Source organism: Balearica regulorum, chromosome 3 (assembly GCF_011004875.1).
Source record: "Balearica regulorum gibbericeps isolate bBalReg1 chromosome 3, bBalReg1.pri, whole genome shotgun sequence".
Taxonomy (NCBI): Eukaryota; Metazoa; Chordata; class Aves; order Gruiformes; family Gruidae; genus Balearica; species Balearica regulorum.
In genome coordinates, this window is record NC_046186.1 from 114,850,922 (window position 1) to 114,871,785 (window position 20,864).

General features: G+C 43.7%; 1 protein-coding gene and 1 long non-coding RNA gene across 2 annotated transcripts in view; both read left to right on the forward strand.

Moving 5' to 3' along the window:
* The window catches only part of EHBP1 (EH domain binding protein 1), a 382,104-nt gene that overhangs the window by 125,193 nt on the left and 236,047 nt on the right, over positions 1–20,864 (forward strand). The window lies entirely within an intron of this gene.
* Positions 9,921–20,736, forward strand: LOC142601150 (uncharacterized). Its single transcript, XR_012834770.1, has 4 exons — positions 9,921–10,279; positions 11,176–11,252; positions 11,733–11,896; positions 20,398–20,736. It is a non-coding gene; the product is annotated as an uncharacterized LOC142601150 (long non-coding RNA).

The window sequence follows — 20,864 nt, forward strand, 5'->3', positions numbered from 1 at the left end:
CAAAACTAGGTGATAAATGGCCATGTTTGGTAAAATACCAGCCTGGTTTGCGGACTGCTGGTGGCGGTGAACCTCCTTGCCCTGCTGGCGGGACTTCCTGGCAGTTGATGCTTGGTGCTGCTGCCTGACTCACTCAAAGGGAGAAAACCTCAGGCTCCCTTTTGGCACTGGAGATCCCCAGGGCTGGAGGCAGCTACAGCCACAGGAGGCTAGTATGATTTCAGAGTGCTGGTGTTCGCAGGCTCCCTTTTTGGTAAGTGTCCCATTTTAACTTTATGACCTGGCAGTGCTGGTGCTCCTCAGCTTTCTGAGCAGCCAGCCTTGCATGCTCCCAGTGTTTCCTGGTAGGCTTTCCAAGGTAGCAGGTGGGGAGAAGTGCTGTGACTGAAATGACTTTCCTCCCTTGTCAGCCTGCCCAGAGGAGCACCCTCTCACCATGGGCTGAGCCCATGACCTGCCTGCATGAGTGGCAATACCTCTTCCACCAGGGCTGCCCTGTGAACCACAGTGCAGGTGCCAGGTGTCTCTACTGATAAGGAAAAATCCCAGGGAAGGAGGGTAAAAACGCAGGTACTTTCTTGCTGCACCTTAAGATCCTTTGGCCAGAAATTTGCTGTTTTGCTGCTAGTAAAGGGAATTGTATTTTTTTTCTCCTGTTCTTCTCCCAGATTTTTGCAAGGGTGCGTGCTGTTCTCTACCTATTTCATGCATCCTGCTGTGCACCCCAATCAAAGCCCCACTTAGAAGGAACAGTGCTAACCCTGGATCTCTTGTTCCCACCAGCAATCATCAACCAGCTAGGCTGCTGCTGATGTGGTGAGGCACGGCTCCACCATCTTTGCTCCTGAGCACTTTCTGCTGCTGGCTCTGCTTCTGTACCTGCTGTTTATAGGTTTAAGGACTCATCACAGATGTAAGCTCATTAATCACTCCCAAGCAACACTTCCCTGATTCCATTTATAGTGTCTTCCTTCTTTATTCCTTTTCACAGCCCCCACCTTAGTCACTACTCAGTTCTTGACATCTGGGCTTTATTTTTACTTAAGCTTGGAACTGATAAAGCATGAGAAAAGGCAAAAATTCAGAAAGGGAGACCAACATGACAAGCAAAGTGTATGTAGGTTACATTTAATGTTAGACTACTTGGCCTAAAGTGTATGGGCAGAAGACTGGCAGCAGACCTATTGCATTAAATGAAATAGAGACGATGTACCGTAAAAAGTAAAAAGGCACAGGACAGACAAACAGGAGCCCTTTCATCCTCTTGGGATTTCTTGTGTCCTGCCAGCAGCCAAGATTGCTTTCCTGCCCTTAGCACTGGTCAGCCCAGTGCTGACCCTTGGCCACCAGTCTGGCTGGGAGTCCCGTGGGCAGCCCACAACAGGAAGGGCAGTGACATGAAATCTAAAAGGGTGGCATTTCAAAAGGTCCTCAGGAGATTGGAGAGAGAGAGAGGAGGAAAATTGCCATCTCGGGGATTGAGTCTGAAGAGCCTGGCCCACCTTGAGGCCTTGGAAGACCTCACCAGGCACCTCTCTTCATGTCTAGGCTCCTAAATATCTTTGAAAATCTGCTCCAAAGTAGTTATTTCTGTTGAGCAGTTTCTGCCCACCCAAGGTTGGGAATGGCATCTCAGCAGAGTCTCTTCTTGCTGTGTGAAAGTGCTGCCATACCACTACATTGTGAGGGATGTACAGATCCTAGGGAAGACAAATTACTCCTCCAGCAGCATGTTTCTAGCTGACATTGATTTGCAATAGGCTGTCAACAGCAGCTGGAGAGCCCCGATCCTGGAAAACAATATGTCAGTTGCCTGGGTTGGTTTTAATTCTTTAATCCTTTGTCTGCAACCTAATGCGTTGCAGCATTGCTTAGAGAGATGTGCTGCCGCTGCTGCTTTACTCTTGCTGTTTTGGAGCACGGGGTCTGTCTGGCCAGGTCCAGGAAGAACTGGGAAGATGGACTGGCTTGCAGTACTGTTTGAAAGCTACACAGACCTGTAAGTGACTTGTATTTATATAATTTTGTCTGTCTCTTTCTACGTCTGAATTTGCAACATCTGTTATAAGGCCATACTGCTTTTAATGGTGAGCCAAGTTTTTCTTATGAAACACATGTTCCCTAAAGCCTTAGTACTTTATTTCCTTTGTTCTGATTTATTGCTGTTGCCTTACCACATGTGCTATGCGCAGAGGAGAAAAACTACCAAAACCAACAAAACAGCCCTCTCTGCCCCCTCCCCAGACCACATACATCAGGATTAACACACTGAATCTATATCAAGTGATTCAACAATGAACTAACTTACCTCTAATTTCTTAGCTGCCTCCAAGTAGATATGCTGATGAAGAGTGAGTGTAGGTTAATAATGTGAAGATTGTGGTAAATCCAATGAAAGCTACTGTGGGGAGCTGAAAATCAGAATAGATGCTAAATCTGGAGAATGATAGTGAGATTAAAAAGTAAAAATTGTTGACTGCATTTTCTAAATAGGGACTTTGTGGGATACTAGTTTTTATGTGCCTTTTCTCAATATCTAAAAGGACCTTATGTGTGAAAGGATGAACTGTCTTCCACAAAATAAAGGCCACTTTTTGTTATCTCAGGGTAAGCATCAAGCAGCTGAGGCATGCAATTGCTGGTCATTTGGGGAAAAAAAAAAAAAAAATTGGTTGTTACAGTGAGGTTTGTAGAGTTCTTTGAGATAGAAAAGTTGTATCAAAGTTTGCTTTCTTAGAGGTTGTTCAGCCTTGACAACAGCAGAAGGTTAAATTATTTTCATTGGTATTTATACTAAAGTTAGCTCCATGTTTTCCTCCTCAAATGCAAAGCAGTAGTGCAGAGGTTGAGCTGTGCCCGTAAGTCAGGTGGATTTGATACTATCGGGTGCCTGTGGCGCTGACCTCCTGTACCCTCAGGCACACCTAGGAAATGACAGAGTCCATTCCTATAACTGGTTTTGTTATAATTCTGCAAGAACTTACCTATTCATATTGGAGTTTGTAACTCATTGAACACATATTGCATGTTTGGTGTCTTGGCCATGCCCTTGGCAGAAGGAGGTGTCTCTCTGTCCCCTCTAGAACCATGGTGGAAATTGTGACTGACCTGTTGCATTATCTGTGAGGGTTTCCAAGATGTAGTTTGTGCAAAATCTCCACTGGCCACTCTCACAGCTGTGCTTAGCTATGTGCATCAAGAGTAGAGCTGCTGGCTGGTTCCGGCAGTGTGCCGTGTCAAAGTGGCTGCTACCAGCATCGCACAGGGTATGGGGATTTTGTGAGTTGGTGGTTGCCACTGAGTTCAGAGACACTGGGATGAAACTTCTCTGTGTAGACAGACCATTTGTGTTCCCAGTGGCAGTGCTAGCAGGGTGGTGGGATATGCTTTCCTCTGAGATCACCATAGGCTTTAGAAAAAGCAAAGTGGTGAAACACGTTGTGTCACAATGCTCTGTGAACAAAAAGGTCAAATAAATCTAAGTAATCACAAGGGAAGGGATGCCCTGGCAGAAGGGGATGCTCTTAGTACTTGCCACCTTAATATTTTCTTCCTTTCTATAAACTAAGTTGACAGCAGCTTGTGCTCTGTTGGGTATACTCACATCATTGTTTGAGCTGATGTATCACTAGCTGCTTTTCTTTACTTGCCTTTTCCCTTTGAGGCAAGGGATGTGAAACTTGTTGTCATATTCAGGCCTGTTAAGTGTGTTAGTTAACAAAGGAGAGCATTCAAAAGCTTGCTCAGAGGCATATTTGTCTTTTTTTTTTTTCCTTCTTTTCCCCCTCCTTTTTAAATGGAAACCAGCTTTCCTAGCAGAATGCTTTTGTGGAATCTGCTCCCTTGAAACCGATATGAGGCAACAGCCAACAGCAGTGATGGCAGCTAGTTGCAACATCTCATCTTGCTAGATGGAGGCACGTCATGTTACAAGTGGTGCTGCTAGCAAAATCTCTGTGAAGAAAATCTACTGAGACCTGTCTAGCTAGGGGTTGTTAACTCGGATGAGCTGAAGGCCAAATTTCACTTGGTTTCTTTGAAGAATAAGTTAATGGAAGAATAAGCTGTACATACTCAAGCAAAATTCAATGAACTGAAGCTTCAGTAAACTTAGACCTGGATTTGAGAGAATTTGGGCCAATAGGTTGGTTTTAATGAAAACTAAGTCAAACTTTGACTCCAAACCAGCAAATCTTTCTGATTTTGAATGTCTCTTGAGGATTCAGTTAAATCAGGAAGTTGGAGACTGTGATGACACAGAAACTCAGTGCTGGTGCATAAGTCTCACCTAAATCCAAAAAGCAAGATCAAATCCCAATATAAAATGGTCACACCACTGCTTTGATGAAACTCAGAGCACAAATACTGTAAAATATGTATCAGTGAGCATCTTTATAATCATTATAATCAAATTATTTTAGACTGCTTTCAGTTCCAACCAAACAGTGCTTAAAGCAGTGCACTTGGCAGTGCAAAGTCCAGTAAATTATTTGTATTAGTATGGCTTGTGAGGTTCTTGGAAGCATTCTCAAAGGGCGAACTCTGTTTTGTTTGGGGGAAAAAGGCAAACCATGCTTGCGTAGTTGAAAACTGCTTGTGAGAAGATCTTTCTGAGAAAGATTTAAGAGCATTGGGCCCTTTTTGTTTTCTTAGAAAACAGGAAATGAATTTTCACTCTGCAGTTAACTTGATTTCTTAAGTGACTTGCTTTCTATGATCACTTTTAGGTCCTGGAATGCTACAGAAATTATCTGAGGGCATTTTCAACACTTCAAAATTAAAATAAAATTGTTGAAGTTGTGTCAGCATTTAAATTAAAATTATTTTCTTTAAACAAACAGTTGAGGACTTTCAATATTCTTTTAATCACAAGAGCATTCTTACCCCAAACACCTTTTCTTTGTGGTTTTTCAACTATCTAATCTGCACTGCTAAGATGTGTCTTAGGATGGAATCAAATTCAAGTTCTTTTTAGCCCAAAACTAGATGAGCAGGGAGCACTAGTTTTTCACACAGCACAAAGACGTAAGTGGGTGTAATTGCAAATACCATCTCTGCCTCTGTGCCCACACAAGTGTCTGGGCAGCAATACCAGTGCTGACTTCTGCTGTGTGGAGCGGGGTCAGGTGTAGGGCTGAGCATCTGGGGCCTGTGCAACTCATGGCAGCGTGCAGGGAGTAGCAGAGGCAGAAGCTGGCTGTAAAATTTGCCGCTGTGCAGATGCTCTGATATTCAGCTTTCCACACAGTGGAGATGAGCGTGCCACAGAAGCTGCTGCAGATTAATGAGGGAGGATTAGCAGAGCCCTTGCATTTTTGGGCAGGTTTAGTGAGCTTGGACATGGCTCAGGAGATGTTGTGTGTAGCCAGAGAGTGAGTCTGGGTCCCAGGAGCAGCACCTAGTCTGGAGCTCTGAAGCACTGGAGCTTCTATGTGGAGCTCTTCAAACATTCAGGACGTGGCTGGCTCTAGCTGTTTTCCCATGCAGTGGGTTGTAGCTGGCCCTGAGGTATTTTGTGGACTCTCAAGCCTCACAGGCACAGGTCAGGCTTGAGCTGCAAATCAGAGTAGCCAGAAGCTGCCCTGTATCATCCTATTATAGAAACGTGGAAATCCAGGGACTGGTGTTTTGGTCAAAGTCCATCTAGGCCAATATCTTGTCCATGACAGAGGCCAGAAGCAGCTGCCTAGGAGAAGAGTTTGAGAACAGGATGTGTGTGTGAACAAGATCATTCCCCAATGCTCTCTGCTAGCTCTGGGATTTTTAAAAGCAACGGATCTCCTTGTGGCTCTGTGATCCTGTCCTCCTCCAAGAAGACCCCAGGCCAAGTTCCACATCTAGGCTCTAAGTGCCTGTCCATGGTGTAAGGTTTCTAGCAGTGACGTGTGAAAGCCTGTCCCTCAGTGCTTGGGCTCCTCTTGGAGAATGATTGCTGTCCCTCAGTGAGCTTTCAGCCCTGCCAGAATAAGGCCTTGATCTAGCTGTAGGCAGGTGTTTGGTTACAATTGCTGGGTGGTAGCTGGCTGTGGGAATGGGAAATTAAATTGATGTCTATAAAAGCAGTGGTTGAGGGGTTTTGTCATCATTTCATAGGTGGAGTTGGGAGAAGAAGGAAGACAGCTTCAGGTAAAGGAAGCTATCCCAGTGGCTACCAGCTGAGGATGTGGTCCTTCATTATTATTTGATAGCCCAGGAGGACTGAACAGGAAGTTTCTCCTTTGGAGACTAGAAGTAGGACTGCTTGAGGAGTATGTACCCTGCTTTGACAGGCTCTGTCCTGTCTGTGTGTAGTAAATGAAGGAGCCTGAAAACAGTTCCCCTCAGCAACACAAATTACTTGCCGTTATCAACTAACTGCAGGTTTTGTGTGTTTGGGGAAAAAAAAAAATCCTTCCTAATGACCCCAGTGACACATGCTTCTCAGTCAGCTGCAGGTCAGGGAGCCAACACTGTATGTGTGCTTTCAGAAAGGGTGTGGAGCAGAAAGCATCCCTTGTGGGAATCAAGATGGTTTTTTATCTTTTGAGTGCTATGGGTTACAGTTGCTGCATCAACAAATGCTTTTAACAAGGGCTGTTGTTCCTTTGCTGCAAAGGACATGTGTAAGTACAAGTGACCGTGCAGCATATGTGATCCCAAGTCTTCGACATGCTTCTCCAATATATCGGATTTTCTGGCATTCACTTTGAGATTAACAGCATTACAGAAGGCTCCCTACAAGATAAATTTCCTATTAAAAAATGTTCCAATATCCTCTACTTTCCTAGCCTTTTCCTGCAGCAATAAGTAAACTCTTTAAAGAGCTAGTAGCGAGGGAAACGTAAGTCTTAAGAGACCGCTCCCTATTTGTAACCTTGAAAATTACAGCACTGTGATCTAAAAAAGCTATAAAGAAAAAAGAGCTGCATAAAACCTTTTCAACACTATGGACATGGCAGTCCTTCAGACCATGACTCCAGAATACTCTTCTCCAACACATATTGCCACATATTGTGAAGGTAATGCTGTTACCCTCAGCTGGCTTCTGCTTAACTACCCGGGCCTGACTGGGGCTGGCAATGCAGAGACGTGAGAGGAGATAGGATCTCCTGAGGCTTTTGCTGGCCAGGAAAATGTGGCTTGGAAAAGGGTGTGGAGTATGTCTAAATAAGAAGAGTCTGGAAGGAGTTTGTGATGGTCTGTTATTTCATTATTAGCTAGAAGATGTTAAATTTCCTTTTCCAGATGAGCACATTCTGGGTTTTGCATAAGACAGCAATCGCTTCTTGTAAGACTTTGCATTTATCCTAATTTAAGGAGTTAGCCTTAAAAATTAACTGCATCAGTCATTAGAAAGGCCTTTTTCAAGTTCCACAAGCATGTTTTAGACCTCTTGATAAAGCCAATAGCATGCTGGACTTTCACAAGAAGACAGACCCTCAAAAGTATGCAAGTTATTTCTGGCATGTTGTATTCTCAACATCAACATGTCAAGGAAACTTGGATTATTTTTACACAAACAGGCAAATAAAAATGGTTCCTTAGCGAGCTCCCATGAACTTTCTTGGGCCCTGAGAAAAAAACCCCAAAACTATAAGAAAAATACTTGCTTCTGAATTAGGTTTCTTAGATGGATCATGTGGTCACACTTTCATTTGCACCAGTTTGGACCTCTGATGAATGATGGAGGGAGTGAAGGATAAAATAGAAGGAAAAAAACAAGGACCAGGAATTAATTTGGATATTTGATCTTTGAGTGGACTCTTTTTCCTTACTGTGAATTTATTATCAAATGTAGACAGTGACAAACAGCAGACACTTTTGGAAGTTCTTTTTAATAACTGTTAATTGAAAGGTGATGTGTAGGTGTTGAGAGGAAAGAGATCTTCGGAGCTGAACAGGCCTATGTGGAAAGAACATGCCAACATCTTGCTGAAAAGCACAAAGCAGTGCAGCAGCAAGGTTTCTGGAGTGTCCTAAACTCTCTTGACATTGCAGACACAAATTAGGCTATACACTTTGCAAATATTGGAGGCTGTTTTGAAACTCCCTATTAAGGTTTACAAATGCTGACTGCAGCTTCTAGGCAAAGGCAGTTAGGTATCACAGCCATGGCCTCAGCTCAGTGTTTTATGTCTGAGCTGGTATTACTGTGTAGGGTTCTTATCTATCACGCTACCTCAGCCAAAACTAAATTATGACACCAACCAAAGCTGAGGCCTGTGATTAAGATTTAAAAAAAAAAAAAGTACAGCTTGGTCTCAGCTAGCATTTTTTTCTATTTCAGTGTAGAAAAGTATTTTCCTGCACAGTGAAGGAGCTTTTTAAAAGAAGAGAGGTGTAAAGCATGCATTAGCATTGATATTTAACATGCATTGTCATCCATAGTTGCTTTGCTGGGGAGTGTTTTTACTCATTCAATACCCATGTCCAAATTCAGGAATAGCCTTGTTGCTTGGGCTTGGTGGAGCCACAGCCACCTACGTCAAGGTTCATTTTGGCCCAAGTAGTGTGATTAATGCTTATGTAGGTGAATGTCAATAATTATTGATAATTATACCTTTTCTCAGTGTGAGGATAGTTCTTTTGCAAATACTTTATCTCAGGAAAAATAAAAGGGAAGAGGGCATTTTTGTGCTATCAAAACCCCCAAAGAGCAACTGAGTGCTCTTACAGATAGGTTGATGGCTAGTGAAACACAGAGATAGTGCTGCTGTGTGATGTGTGTTGTACCTACAGGAAATGAAAGTTCACACTGCTTTCTCTTTTTTTTTTTCTTCTTTTTTTAACCTTGTGCTTAAAATTAGTCCTCTCTTCTGCCAAGCAGCAAGAAGGAGCTTTGACTATGGTGCCAGCTCAGGAGCAGACAGTGAGAGCAACTGAGACAAGTACCTCTGATACAATTAATGAGTGAAACTGTTATTTCCTATTTTTTGTCTGAATCTCGGCTCCTGAGAATTTGAGCTAAATCCTAAGTTTTCTTTTTATTTTTAAGCAGAACATCCAGCAAGTTAAAACTCAGCATCATGAGGAGGTCTAAGATGGGGCTTCCTCCAGCTTTCCTGCTGAGCAACTGTTTACAAATTGGTACTAAAAAATGTCAGAGAGGAAGGTAGTTTCTGTCTTGTCACATGGGCTGATACAGCACAGAACCTACTTTGCATTCTTGAAGGGAAATTATCCAGTGCTGCAACTCACAATTTCTAATTGGTTGCATATTAATATCCAAAAAAGGCAATAAAATTCACTGTGTGTTTTAAAAAAAAGTAAGTAGGAGTATTACAAGCTGAGCAGTGAAAATCTGGAAAACTCCTTGGCTAGAGCAGAGCTATATGCAATGCTGTTTCTCCCTTAATTACAAGCAATTTTAAATCATCTCCTTCCTTCAAAGAAGGATTTTGTTCAGCGTTTGTGTTAATTTTAATCTTGCTAACATGATGCTCTCTTGGAACCTCTCCCTCATGTCGTAACATCAAGACATGCTGCCTCTTTTGTCCCTGCCCTTTGGGAAATGCGCAGCTACTGCTGCTTGTTGCTGCAGCCCTGGGGTTTTACTATCAATATATCTCCCTTTAAAGGAAAAGAAAACGGAACAAAACTCAACAGCAGCATTTTTTTTCCTCAGAGTTCACTTTTATTTGTAGTATTTAAGCTAGACTGTGCAAGTGCCTCATGAAAATCAGGGTTTTAAAATGCATAGCACTGTATTGTAGTGGAAAGCTTGTTATTCAGCATACTAATTATTTCTGAGTCACTGTATTTATGAAATGTCATGTAATAACTACCTCACCACAATGCAAAGTAAATAGTGGAAAATCAGGCTTTTTATGATTTTGACATTTTGGTGTATAAACATATTCCTAAGTCTCTCGGGGGGGGGGCTACTGGGAATGAGATAATTTTTTTATGACTTCTAAAAAATGACATTGAATTTCATAATCTGTAACACTCCATATATATACTCCATGTTGTGCATTTTATTACAGCCTCAGTGGCTTATATTACAAGCGTCAGCTGCAAAGAGAAAATGTACAAAGGCTGGTTTGTGGAATAAGGGGGACAACATGGTAAAACCTTACAGTGGACACATCAAAGCCCTTGGGACAGGCTGTAATTGCGTGCCTGGGCCATGCTGGGACACTAGAACTCACCCTAAGCTTTTCTCATTTCAGGATGGATTACAAAGCCTTTGCTGGAAGTGTGGCAAAGTGCTTGTCACTAGGGGACAAATTTTGGTTTTTTTTGAGCCCTGCATGAATGACCTGTTAACTCCAGGGTAACTGGGAGGCCTTGAGTGTCTGTGAGTGACAAACCGGGAGTGAGTACAGAGGGGAAGGAGGATGGGTTGCTGCTCGAAGTGGGCTTCTGAGTAGTCCCTTGTGGTCTCTGAGAACAATGGGTGGATGCTTACCAGAATGTGTGATTTCATAAAATATTGTGCATAAACCCAGGCCTTTTGTGCTCCTTTGCAAGCTTGCTTGGTGTTAAAAAGTCATGGGTCATGCTTGAATGCTAGGAGAAGTCTCTATTGACATACTTATCCAGCACCTTTCTGGAAAGGGACAAGTGGTGATGAAGCAGCCACAGCTTCAGAAAACCTCAAATTGCCACTGAAAATAAGAGAAAGCAGTGGCCGCTGTTGGGTGATACTGGCAGTAGGTGTCCAGCAGTCAGGCATCTCACTGCACGATCTGGACGATAGAGTTATCTTGCCCCTTTCTGACATGGAGCTGGTGTTAGCAGCCTCCTGGAGACTTGGCAGCGTGTCAGAGCTGCCAGCCCACTCAGGCATGTACATGAGTACAGGATGGGGCCCTGAAACTGTGGTGGATCTGACAGGGTCCTGCTTAATCTGAATTTACAGCTGTTGGCAGACTCAAGTGACACATCCTCTCCTTAGTGCTTTCCCTGTTGGCATTAAAAAATTAGAAGGAGTGTGATCTACCATACATTTTGCTGAAAGTGGTGAGATGATTTACCCTTTCCATATTAGGGTATAATTTTCTTTATTTCAGAAACAGACCCATAGTCTTCAGGCTATTCAACCATAAATCTGATTTAATTTTTCTGTGCGCTTTTATGCTTGTTATGAGTCTCGAGGTCTTGCAGAATGATGATTTTCCTGAATTTAAGTTTCATGGAAAGTGAAATTTTGTTAATGAAACAAAAGTGAAATAATGATTTTTACCATTCCAGGTGCATGGCTACTCTGACTTCCTTTTTCTCTCATGTTCCAAGTGCAAGAAATATACCAACAGCTGGTACTGAGAGAGGTAGGAGGCTTTCACTCATCTTTAACACTCCATATTGTATATCTTTTCTGACTTTTCTATAAATAAAACCAGCTATTAAGAATGCCTCTGGCTATTATATCCAAGGATAAGTGTTTGAGATACATGAGAGATGCTCAGGGAATTGGTAAGTCTTCAGGAGAAAAAAAATGTCCTGAGATCAATTTCCTGATTCAGTAGTGAAGTCCTCATATTATAGAAAACGTAATGTGATTGTCCATGGCTCTAATAAAATCTTGATTTTTTTTCCACCAAGCTTTCATCTATAAAAATCAAATTTATCCAGCATTAGTCTGCATTTTGAAAGGGATAGGGGTTTGGGTTTTTTTTTTTAATAGATATGATAGTAATCCTTTATGGTACATTAATATAGGAGAACAATAATTTGTTGCATTTTCTTCACGTGGAAACAATCAGCTGGGAGATGTGCATAATAATTGTCTTTGTCCTTCTTTGTCACAGGCCATTAGCTAACGAATTTAAGCTGTACTTGGCTCTTGCTCCAATAAGAAAACTACATTAGAGATCTTGTAGCCTTGGCATTATATGAAACCTTTCAGTGAGTTTTATTTTAGTCTCACTGAGGTGATGCTGCCATGGACTGAGGAATGCATCATGATTTTGCGGTAAGCAATGAAGTCAACATTGTCTGATGTAGTGGGTTAAGCAAGTTGAAGTGCATCTACAGTTATTAAATTTGCTAGATGCCAGAGCCTCTTTGTTTGGCTCCTTATAATTTAGCCAAACTTTTCAGGCCTGCTTTTGTGACTGTTTCAGGTTCTAAACTCGGTTCAGCTATTCTAAGATTCATGCTAGGGAAAATGAGTAGTTTGGGCAATGCTTTAAATAAGCAATAGAAGCATGTAACTGTAAGTTGAGTAGTTTTACCACCTTTGCAATTTGCCCTCTCAACTAGAAGGGTGGCAAAAGAAAATCCTGTGATGGAAGAAGTGCTCTTCACTGTCCTGAGAAAATCCACTCACATTCTGGCTATTTGCAGAAAAAGATCGCATGCAAATGCATGGTAGAATTTGTTTATCAATTGTTCCTCCCCCAACAAAATGATTTTAGCCTACTGGAAAGGGAACTTCATTAGAGATCACAAAACCTAGAGTGCAAGTCTTTTCTTACCTATTGACTGTTTGTATGTAGCATATCTTAGTCCGTCACAAAGTGCCTGAGTATTTTAATCCTTAATGTAATTTTAAGCGTTGTTATCCTCTTGTTGCAGATAGAGCTAAGAGGCTACATAAGCTACCCTTTGGCAGAGCTGGGAATGGATGCCGTTTTCAGACCTTTAATCAAACTGCTTCTCTACATGTGTCATTAGTGTGCTTGGCTGGGACCCCACTGCTCCTTCCACAGATCAGAAGGACACAGGAGGCCTCTTCCTGCGGCTCCATCTTCCCTCAGCTGTCCTAGGCCAGCTCTTAGGAGCTGTTGCTGCTGTGTTGGGCGCCCGCATCTGCAGGCCACCAGGCACTGCAGAGTGGGGCTTCTGAGCCACAGCACAGAGAAGCAGCAGGATTGCCGGTTGCTGCAGCCTCAAAAGAAGAACTCCTGCTGCCAAGCCAGACTGGACCACACCAGTCCCCTATCTGTGCTGTCCATTTCCCCATCTTTGTCACAGCTGGGAAATGACACACCATTCCTACTGCTTCCTGGGTTTTGCCTACTCCCAGGAAAGACACAACCCACAAGTTCAGCTGGGTTACTTTCACCTTTGCGTTGTCAGAATGGTGTGCAGAACAGCAGGAGCCAGAGGCAAAATCCATACCACTCTCATTTGTGTTGGGCATCTTACCGGTATCAGAAAAAGGACCTGAAACTTCTAGGCATTACTTTGTGTCTGAGCTTTGAGTTCATGGATGTCTTAGATTTGGGAGAAGAATGGATGATGAGTGTGTGATACACATCTGCTACCTGCAGAGAGCAGTTGGAGCGTAATTCTGTGTCTGTTCAGGGATTATTGTTTCTGCATAAGCTGCAACACCACAGCATTCAAGGGATGGCTATGGTGAAACAGTCGTCAAGTTTTCTTGTGTTATGTAGACAGAGATGGTGCCAGACATCCGGCAGCACAGGCTATTTCACCTGGAAAGTGGTGTGAGAAATTAGTTGGGACTGCCACCCCTGTTAACAGGCAACATTTGCTCTCTTACCTCTTTTCATCTCCATAACTAGAGTCTGAGGTTACCATGGCCTGCAGACCCCCATTTGGTTTACTCAGGCAAATGTTTTTGCCCAAGGATTCAGGCTCTTTAGGAAGGACAGGCAGGGGAGACGAGGAGAGGGTGTCGCCCTCTATGTCAGTGACCAGCTGGAGTGCGTGCAGCTCTGCCCGGGGATAGATGAGGAGCTGACTGAGAGCTTAGGGATCAGGATTAAAGGGAGGGCAGGGACAGGGGACACTATAGTGGAGGTCTGGTACAGGCCACCCAACCAGGAAGACAGGGTGGATGAGGCCCTCTGTAGACAGATAGGAACAGCTTCATGTTCACAAGCCCTGGTCCTTATGGGGGACTTCAACAGATATCAGGGTGGTTGGAGGGACAACAGAGCAGGGCATAAGCAATCCAGGAGGTTCCTGGAATGCATTGATGATAACTTCCTTTTTCAAGTGATAGAGGAGCTAACAAGGAGAGATGCCATGCTGGACCTTGTTCTCACTAACAAGTAGGGGTTGGTAGGGAATGTGAAGCTCAAGGGCAGCCTTGGCTGCAGTGACCATGAAATGGTGAAGTTCAAGATCCTCAAGGCAGTGAGGAGGGCACACAGCAAGCTCACTACCCTGGACTTGGGGAGAGCAGACTTTGGCCTTGTCAGGAGTCTGCTTGGTAGACTACCATGGGACAAAACCCCGGAGGGAAGAGGGGCCCAAGAAAGCTGGTTGATATTCAAGGATCACCTCCTCCAAGCTCAGTAGCGACGCATCCCCCAAAGAAAAAGTCAGCCAAAACTGCCAGGAGGCCTGCATAGATGAACAGGGAGCTCCTTGGCAAAGTCAAACAAAAAAAGGAAGCCTACAGAGTGTGGAAGCAAGGGCAAGTGGCCAGAGAGGAATACAGAGAAGCTGTCTGAGCAGCCAGGGATCAGGTTAGGAAAGCTAAAGCCCTGATAGAATTAAATCTGGCCAGGGACGTCAAGGACAAGAAAAGCTTCTATAGGTATGTCAGTGATAAAAAGAAGACTAGGGAAAATGTGTGCCCCCTCCAGAATGAAACGGGAGACCTGGTTACCCGGGATATGGAGAAGGCTGAGGTACTCAACAACTTTTTTGCCTCAGTCTTCACTGGCAAGTGCTCTAGCCACACCACCCAAGTTGCAGAAGGCAAAGGCAGGGACTGGGAGAATGAAGACCTGACCACTGTAGAAGATCAGGTTTGAGACCATCTGAAGAACCTGAGGTGCACAAGTCCATGGGACCTGATGAGATGCATCCATAGGTCCTGAGGCAACCGGCGGATGAAGTTGCTAAGCCACTATCTATCATATTTGAGAAGTTGTGGCAGTTCAGTGAAGCTCCCACTGACTGGAAAAGGGGAAAAAGGAAGACCTGGGGAACTACAGACCAGTCAGTCTGTGTCCGGCAACTTCATGGGGCGGATCCTCCTGGAAAGTATGTTCAGGCACATGGAAAATGAGGTGATTGGTGACAGCCAACATGGCTTCACTAAGGGCAAATTGTGTCTGACAAATTTGGTGGCCTTCTACAATGGGGTTACAGCATTGGGGGATAAGGGAAGACAAACTGATGTCATCTACCTGGACTTGTGCAAAGCATTTGACAATGTCCTACACAACATCCTTGTCTCTAAATTGGAGAGAGATGGATTTGATGGATGGACCACTCGGTGGATAAGGAATTGGCTGGATGGTCGCACTCAGTGTCCAAGTGGAGAACAGTGACAAGTGGCATTCCTCAGGGGTCAGTACTGGGACCGGCACTTTTTAACATCTTTGTCAATGACATTAACAGTGGGATCGCGTGCACCCTCAGCAAGTTTGCTGACGACACCAAGCTGTGTGGTGCAGTCAACACGCTGGAAGGAAGGGATGCCATCCAGAGGGACCCTGACAGGCTGGAGAGGTGGGCCTGTGAGAACTGCATGAAGTTCAACAAGGCCAAGTGCACATGGGTTGGGGAAATCCCAAGCACAGCTACAGGCTGGGTGGAGAATGGACTGAGAGCAGCCCTGAGGAGAACAACTTGGGGGTGTTGATGGGCAAAAAGCCCAACATGACTCGGCAATGTGTGCTTGCAGCCCAGAAAGCCAGCTGTATCCTGGGCTGCATCAAAAGAAGTGTGACCAGCAGGTCAAGGGAGGTGATTCTGCCCCTCTACTCCACCCTCATGAGCATCCAGCTCCGGAGTCCCCAGCATAAGAAGGACATGGAGCTGTTGGAGCAAGCCCAGAGAAGGGCCACAAAGATGATCAGAGGGCTGGAGCACCTCTCCTACGAGGACACGCTAAGAGAGTTGGGGTTGTTCAGCCTGGAGAAGAGAAGGCTCCAGCGAGACCTAATTGCAGCCTTCCAATACCTGAAGGGGGCCTACAGGAAATCTGGAGAGGGACTGTTTAGAAGGGCATGTAGGGTTTGGACAAGGAGTAATGGCCTTCTGCTGAAGGAGGGAAGATTTAGATTAGATATAAGTAAAAAAAATTCTTCACTGTGAGGGTGGTGAGGCACTGGAACAGGTTGCCCAGAGAAGTTGTGGATGCCCCGTCCCTGGAAATGTTTAAGGCCGGGTTGGATGGGGCTTTGGGCAACGTGGTCTAGTGGAGGGTGTCCCTGCCCATGGCAGGGGGGTTGGAACTAGGTGATCTTTAAGGTCCCTTCCAACCCAAACCATTGTGTGATTCTGTGATTTTAATAGATAATGCAGGAAGTGTTCTGAAAGCTATATCAAAAAAATGTGATGCTTCAGTGTAAAATGAGCATTGCTTGTAGCAGAAAACTTTGGCTCTCTGAGGCATGCAGAGAGCAGGTGCCAGATAGCAGCAATCACCCATTTTTAACCCGGCAACACTTACGGCCCTACTGACAGGTTGATTCACACTAGAAGTAAATTCAATATGCATGAAATGACTCTTGTTCTTCAGTGGAGAGCATGAAGAAAGACTGTCAGACAAACTAATCTCTCTCTGATAGTTTTCTTTTCAACATCATTGAACTGTCATTTCTGCTGGGCTTTGCCAGAGTGTTTCATATAACCATTGTTTCCCAGAACAGACAGATTTTGCTAGCTTGGATGATACAGGAATTTTTGCCAGGAAAAGAGAGGCTGAGATGCCTTTACCAGCCCTTTGCTGTTGTGGTCCTTTGCTGAGCTCCAGATCTCTGGTTAGAGATGAAAGGAAGGTATTTTGGTGACTGATTAGGTTGCATCTCTGAATGCAGCGATGGAATCATTCCCAGCACTTGCCCTGGGCTGAGAGCACATTTGCTGGGTGGGATCCTACTTTCTCTGGAGATAAACCCATTTGTGCCCCTAGATCTTTCATTTCAAAAGTAGTGATTGAAGGTGGCCCTAGGCACCACTGTGTCACACAGCTGCAGTTAGAAAGTAGCCCAAACTAGAGATTTCCCTTTTTTTTTTTTTTTTTAATTGTCCCTCTACAGAGCTGGCAAAGCATTCACTCCTTCTAGGCATGTGTGAAGACTCAGTAAGATTCCTAAAACTATTCAGAGAAAAAAAATCTGAATGTTCTTTCCCAAGACTGTGGATGAAAGATATCTACATTAAGCAACCTCCTCCTTCAGCTGGGGACTCACTGAGGAGTTTGCCTTAGGGATATGTAGTCAGTAAGGATGCATGTCCTCCACAAGCTCTTGCAGAGGAATTTAGCAAAAATGAGATTCTGAAGTGGGGCAAACTGGAGGAGCCCAACCACCATCATGATCTGGCAAAATGAGTCCTACATCCCATTTGTAGAGAGCTCTGGTTTTTTTTCTCTCCTGTGCTTCAACCATGCACTCCCTAAGTTATCCTGGATATCACTACTGGAGAATTTAGGTTATTACCTTACATTTTTAATGTACCTTTTTTCCCCTTGGAAAAAGTGTTTTTGGGGTCCTCAGGGCAGCCAGTGAGTCTGTACAGATCTGGAAGGTGCTGAAGAATGGTGGTCTCATTCTGTAGCTTGAGGTGGTTGGCACTCTGTGTAAGTGAAAGCACCACATGAATTAGACAACATTTGCATATTTTTTTCCTAGTGTGGGGCTGCCAACAGTATATAGTAGCAGACTTTTGGGCTGTTAGGAATTTGTTAGGTTTATTTGTTAGAAGTGTTTAATGAATGATTGCCAGCTGGATTTCAGCCCACACCCATGCCAGCGCATATGCACCAGGATGTTCTCTTTGCCATCATACCAGGACCACCTGCAAGAGGTACCTTTTCTGTGTGGCCTGATGCATGTTTTGTGGAGGACCTAGTAAGCAAACTGACACCATTTTATATGGATGAAGTTGACCACAGTGTTGCTGCATGCAGAATTTTGAAAACTAACTGTCCCCGTGTTTTCTGAAAGTGTGACTTTAATGTATACAGTTTAACAAGCATATGGGGAGATTAGTGATAAGGTAATACATTCAGCTAAAAATAACTTGCAACACCATTTAAATCCACATGGGTTAATCTGGACATATTGAAGAGCAGTTTCTGAGTCTGGAATTACCTAACTCAGCTGTGATTATTTTGTTTCATTTCCAGATTAACTAGAGATATTTATCTAAACTGAGTGGCTGCTGAGATTTTAAAAGTTGGAGCATAAAACTTTGCAGTCAGTTTAAAAACACAATGAATTGCTTGTCCTTTCAAAACTGATTCTATCCACAGTCTCACACCTGCCCAACACTACGACCAAAGTCTACAAACACTTGTCCACTTGTGTGTCTTGCATACATGAATAGGTCCATGGGGCTCATTTTCATTAGCTGTAACTTTGCTAACTACAAATCTTCTGCAGGACAAAGGCAACACCACATACACCTATTCCTACTTTGCGCTTTGAGATTCTTTTTGTCAAACACTGATGTCCTTTTGTATGATGTTTGGGATTCTGGTTGTACAAGTTGTTAGATACAAATTTCCTCTTAGTCTGGTAGGAGCACCAGTTTGCATAATAGATTGTCTTATCACATCTGCAAGGTAATTACTTCTATACTGGCTTCCAAGAAGGCCTCAGATTTGATCTATGATGGTCTGTGCATTGATAATGTCTCCAAGGAAGCATACCTCTATTACTGATGTACTGCTGGATGACTGATGGTGTAGATCCAAAGTTAACTAGGCGTTCTCTTTAAAGGTGACATATGATATTATATTTGGGCAAAGAGGAATTTCCTGCATAATCATTAGAGACAGCTGTATTACATTTTATGATTTCTCTGGCATTTATGCAGAGTTACAGAAATACAGTTTAAATGCTTTAAATTTTTCCAGTTCAGTATTCTGATTGCATGTCCAGCTACGCATTTTCTAATAAACAGGATCTCAGTAGAAAAAAATGTATGGGCAGTACAGCTTTTACTCCTTGACCTTCCCACCTTTGAATCTGCAGTTTCCTTAGATGCCTCCATGAAGCATCTACAGTTGGTTAATCAGAGATTTGACATATTCAGCATCGTGTAGAATGGGTATGTGTATGGGAGCTAGGAAGAAAGTCGTCCTCTGAACTTGCTACATCTTGTATTTTCTTCCATAGCTCTTAGAAAAGGGTCTTCCTCTTCTTAATCTCTGTCTGTGGAGAAAGAGTGTCGCTTTCTCATTTGTGCTGCTGCACCTATCTGAAATGCTTTTTCCAAATCCTAGCCATAGGTTGCTCCCTGTCTTAATCTTGTCTGAAGTTTGGCCCTTTCACTTTCAACTGTCTCCACAGACTGTTGGTGGCAGTCTGTGTAACAAGCAATTAGATTATGAAAAAAGTATATGTTAAAACAGAAGGCCATGTCCAAAGTTGAAAAGAAATGTAGAAAAGAAGAAAAGAATTATTACAATGAGAAAAAGTGAACAGTTCCAGAGAATCAAGATCATCATTTATGAAGGGCATCTTAAATTAACAGCTGGATTATTTGGTAAGAAATCGTAGAATCATAGAATCATTTAGGTTGGAAAAGACCTTTAAGATCATCAAGTCCAACCATTAACCTAACACTGCCAAGTCCACCACTAAACCATGTCCCAAGCACCGCATCTACACGTCTTTTAAATACCTCCAGGAATGGTGACTCAACCACTTCCCTGGGCAGCCTGTTCCAATGCTTGACAACTCTTGCAGTGAAGAAATTATCTAATCTAAACCCCCACTAACTCAACTTGAAGCCATTTCCTCTTGTCCTGTCGCTTGTTACTTGGGAGAAGAGACCAACACCCACCTGGCTACAGCCTCCTCTCAGGTAGCTGTAGAGAGCGATATGGTCTCCCCTCAGGCTCCTTTTCTCCAGACTAAACAGCCCCAGTTCCCTCAGCGACTCCTCACAAGACTTGTCCTCTAGACCCTTCACCAGCTTCATTGCCCTTCTCTGGACATGCTCCAGCACCTCAATGTCCTTCTTGTAGGAGGGGCCCAAAACTGAACACAGTACTTGAGGTGTGGCCTCACCAGTGCTGAGTACAGGGGGACAATCACTTCCCTAGTCCTGCTGGGCACGCTATGTGATGTTTATTTTAAAAAGAGAGGGACAAAGGCATTCTTTACCTCATTAGTGCTGCAGGATGTCCTATACAAGCATAATTATACTTTGCAAAAAGGCTAGGGAGACCACACAGGAAGGGTACTGAAGGAGTGGAAAAGGTACAGGAGACACTAAGCATGATAAAAGATCGAAAGTTGTTATTTATGGACAAAGTACAGGCTGCTTCTTTTTTTTTCCTTTTTTTTTTTTTTTTTTTTAAGAAGAGAGGAACTGGGGCCACTAAGAGATGTACACAATTCTCAAGGATATCAAAAGGTTAATGACAAAACTCATTCAGACCATTGCAAGCTGGCTAACAGCAGAATTGTTAATAAGCTTGGAAAAAGCAGAAATAATCCAGAGTTTTATGATACAGAACAGGGAACTGCTGTCTGTAGTGTGTAGGCCTCCACCACCAATACCCCATCTTTTGTCTTGCCTCCACAGACTGAACTGCATTGCGGCTTCTGCATTTCAGGAATGTGACTCCAGTCCTTGACCTCGTCTGCAGATAAATACAACATGCCCCTTACTGCTGAGTGGTTTGAGAAGAATTTCAGCCAGACAAGAGAGGGGAGATAAAGGAAAGACAGGTGAGGATGTTTTTCATTCGCTCATTTTGAACCAGCCTGGTTGTCTTTACCTACAAGATTTTGGGCAGCGGGGTTAGGTAGGGTAGGAGTACCTAGTGCCTCTGGGGGTGGCATAATGAAGCTGGTCACAGGAGATCAAAAGGGCTGTGACATGAGGCTGCCACCCAGGGAATGGGCCTTTTGGGTACCCCTTCTGGCACAGACCCTGGAGGGGAGGCACTCGCTGTCTGGCTGCAGCATAGCAGGGTCTCGCCATGTACCAGTGTGGACTCCAGCCACAGCAGGAGAATGGGAGAATAAAGAATTCATAAAAAAAAGAGG